The sequence below is a fragment of the Rousettus aegyptiacus genome, unplaced genomic scaffold (assembly GCF_014176215.1).
Source record: "Rousettus aegyptiacus isolate mRouAeg1 unplaced genomic scaffold, mRouAeg1.p scaffold_m13_p_2, whole genome shotgun sequence".
In the NCBI taxonomy this organism is placed as follows: Eukaryota; Metazoa; Chordata; class Mammalia; order Chiroptera; family Pteropodidae; genus Rousettus; species Rousettus aegyptiacus.
In genome coordinates, this window is record NW_023416295.1 from 53741239 (window position 1) to 53745590 (window position 4352).

Consider the following 4352-nt stretch of genomic DNA (forward strand, 5'->3'; position numbering starts at 1 on the left):
TTATAAATTCCTTTAAGTCACTCTACATTGTATACCACTGTATTCCCAGTCCCCAGTATGGTACCTTGAACCCTTCAAGACACAAAAGCTATGAACAATCTTTATAAAAAGGTGATAGCAAGCAAGGAGCAGGAAAATGAATGATGCTAAAAGGTCCCTTAGTAATTTCCAATAGTGAGAAGAATGAGAAAGAGAAAACTATATGAAGATATACTAGAAACCTGAGACCTAATGTTTTTGGAAGAGAGATTAGTGATAGAGAAAATTCTAGTCATGGATAACTCAGATATAGGACTCTCTTCTTCAGACCATAGAGAATCTTAATGCAAATATGTGAATATTGAGGACTTAGCTCTACATAATAGGAAGGAAAGATATTAAAACTGGTTGAGATATGAAATACTTAAAAAGAAGAAAACTATACAAATATATGATTAAAGAAAGTGTTTACTGTTTTTAATATAAATAACAATTAATGCCTAAAATGCATACAGCAACAATTCGGGTATCATGTGTGTTAATTAATTTTGAGGGGTTCTGTAAATTAAAATACACAATTTTATATAGCCTGTTGCCCACATTGCATAATCATCTGCTTACACCTTCGAACTGGAGAAAAAGTTAAGGATAAGTTTGAATTCATGATTCCCAATTACAGCTGAAAATTATTTGAATATAACTCAATACTATATTATTACTCTATACTCTGAGGACAATTTCTCGAATTACATGCTATGTGGTAAAAGTCCACCATGAGCTAATTTATAAGTTTGTATTAGTTCTGCTCTCCTATACCAGCATCATAAAGGTTCCAGTGTACTTAGAGATCCCTGAATCAAAGGCACTGTACACGTAGAAAGTGGTGCACATATTATTAACCTTTCTGCGCTTGTTTCCTCATCTGTAATATGGGGTTAATGATATTTCTGTACCTCACAAGAATGTTGTGCGAATTAATGTTTGTAAAGCCCTTTAAGATCCACGGATGAAAGATGCCATAAAAGTCCAAAGGTGATAATATTATAGTTATTGAAACTGGAAACACCAATAATGCTGGGAACTGAATATATATTTGGTTGCAAGGCACCCCGCACATTATGAATTCATAGGCACTTACATAAGCTTACAGTTTCAAAATTAATGTTTTGATATATATACAGAATATATCCTGAAGAGATATTACCTATATGTTATAAGCCAAAAGGATGTAATTTGTTCATAACTGGCAAAATACACAGTATCAGAGTCTACATTTTTTTCATGTTTCTTTATAGAAAGCACTGCAGTGGAATACGCTGGATCTATATTCAAAATCACATAATTTCAGAATGGTCTATTTAGACAGAGGCAGTAAATTACATATTAAAAATGCCAACAAGATTTAATGAGATCATTATCTGTACCTCTCTTAATATTTCTGTATTTTTTCATTTACATTTTGAGTCTATTTAAATAGTTTATACATATTAAGCACAAAACACCTAACAGTAATCTTTTTGAAAATAAAAAACAATACAAATTATCAGTCGTCACCTGTTTATCTGAACTAATTCTAATGTTGGCATGAAATGCTTTTCTAAAAGTTTCAGTAGGCATTTTACTTAATCACTATACTACAAAAAAGACGAAAAAAAGTGTTCCAATATAGTAGCTGTATTAAAAATATTCAAGTATCTTGTGAGATATTTATTTACTTATATAGTTATCCATTTATTTATTCACTCACTTAACCATACATTCACTTAATAATAGTACTGATTTGTGCTATACACAATAACTTAAAAATACAAGTTGTAGAACATGTATGAGTGCGAATGTGAATGTGTATAGGTTTATATGCAGAGAAATCAGTCTAGAAACATATATACCATTCCACTATCAAAATTCATAAAAATTACCTCTATGAAGCACTTTGGGATTAGAAGAAATGCAGAAGAGCTTTCATTTATTTTAAGAAATTCTATATTGATTAACTTTGTTATAAAAAGAATGTGTAACTTTTTAAGTTTTAAAAGCCACATTCACAGAATCAAAAATAGGTTTAAATGATTATTTCAAGACTGCAAAATAAAAGTAAAGATTGATAAGGTAAAACTAAATTAATGAAGTAAAATCAGAATTTAAGTAACATACTAAATTTATTGTCCACAGACTGAAAAGGAAGAAAAAATAGTTAAAGTGGGGATTCATTATCCTTCATTATAGTTTAGGAAAATTAACATGCACATGTGTTTTTGTTTTTTCAGGATACATCTTAGAGACTTTCTGAGATTTAATTAGAAGGAATGTAATTTTGTCTTTTAATCCACTAAAGCGTGATTTTCAACTAAGTAGAAAAAGGTTAACTTCAAATGATAGTGGCAAACCAGTCAAGGAAAAACAACAGAGTTCACAATTAAGTCAAGGAGTCAAACAAACGTTATATTTAGAAAGTCAAGAGCTTTGTTTTGGCTGCTTTAGAGGTTTTCTCCAATTTATGGGAGGTTCAAGGTTACAAAGCTCAGCATCTAGAGCTCAAAGTCATTCCCGAGTTTACTCAATATTAGAGTTCAAAGATTTAAATGTGTATTACAATGGAAAAATTTGAAACCTGAGACTACTGACTTTATGAGTATAAGTAAATTACAGTAGAAGGTCACATGGGCCAGCATACCTCTAGACAGCTAATAAGCAGAGAAAGCTTTATTTAGAGATTTAAAATCGAGGAAGTAAAACATGTTCAATGTAATAAAAAATTGTAAGTTCTTACAAGCATATTTATAAATAAAACACTTTCCAGAAAATATGAAGAATAGGTAAATAGAACTTAGATATTATGTGACCTGAATTCTATTTCTTCTATTCTGATAACCATTCCTATATGATTTTTTGGTCTCTGCTCTTGATTTTTTGGCTTCATCATACTGTTCTTTCACCTACAAACTCTGGTTAAGATCTGGAAGGAATGAGCTCTCAAAGAAATAAATAATGATAGAAATGTGAGAAGCCAGTGATATTCAATTTAACCTTTTATAATTTGATTAGTTACAAAAAATATATTGACTTATTAATCTCCTCAGATTCTTCTAGAATTTCTTATAGATAGGTGAATAACATTGTGTGTCAGTGTCATTACTGATTTCCAGCAGGATGTTTTGGATTGTAATGAAGAGATCAGCTCCTATCATAGTGTTCAGTAAATAGCAATAGCCAATAAATATTAATTAATGAATTAGTTGCTTAAGTAATGAGTATGCTCATAATATAATTAATTGGTTGGTTTACTCATATGTAGCAAGTTGTAGGAAAATGTTAAGATCTATAGTTTTCCACTCATTACCCTCTTATCTTTTTTTTCTCTTTCTTTTCATTAAAAATTTTAAGGGTTTTTTTTGTGTAGAAAAGCTTTGTAATTATCCCATTTTCTATTAAACTTAATTCTCCAAGGACATGAAACATATAGTGAATATCAAACACAGATCTTTCGAATTACTCTTTTTCTGTCATCTTCACTAATTTTTCTTTGTCAGTCTCTGTTCTGATTATTCTCTAAGGTTCTTGATATAATTTTCCTATAATTCTATACCTGCTTTTTCTAGCTTCTATGATTTCTTCTACTGACTCCCCAGGTGATATTTCCAATCTCAAATATTCAACTGAGTAATATGCGTCCTTATTCATCTGTTTGCTTGTTCATTTGTTCACTCATTTATTCTTTCAAAAATTATGTTCGACTCCTGCTGGCCCCTCTCTATCTCAATAAAGCAGCCAAAGTGATCTTGCAAGTCAAATCATGTCAGTTCCCTGCTGAAAACCCTCTGACACTCCATTTCACTTACTATCTTATTAATGTGACTTCACCTATTAACCACATTTAAAAATGAATCTCTTGTCTATAGCCATGCTACCCTGAACAAGCCTGACTGCATCTGATCTTGGAAGCTAAGCAGGGTCAGGCCTGGTTAGTACTTGGATGGGAGACCACCTAGGAAGACCAGGTACTGTAGGTGTAAAAAAAATAAAATAAAAAAATAAAAGAGTCAAGGTCTTTGCATCTGTGAAGTCAATTAAGGGTTGCCTCACCAAAAAAAAAAAAAAAAAAAAGTGAAACCCCTGACTCAAGTACTTCTCAGTCCCTTTCTGTGCTTTATTTGTCTTCATTTTACCAACTAACCTTTAGCATAAAGGTGGGAAAAGAATGGCCCAGGGGCCAAATCCAGTCTGTCACTAGTTTTTGTAAGGTGTTTTTTTTGGAACACTGTCTGGGTTATTCTTCTACCTATTGTCTATGACTTGTTTTGTGCTACACTGATAGAGTTCAGTAGTTACAAAAAATAAAATACCTGGTTCACAAAATGTAAAATATATACTAT

The 4352-nt window shown here is 31.3% G+C and overlaps 1 pseudogene; it reads left to right on the forward strand.

Moving 5' to 3' along the window:
- The first annotated feature begins 3870 nt into the window (after window positions 1-3870).
- Window positions 3871-3989, forward strand: LOC118614819 (annotated as a pseudogene).
- The last annotated feature ends 363 nt before the right edge of the window (window positions 3990-4352 follow it).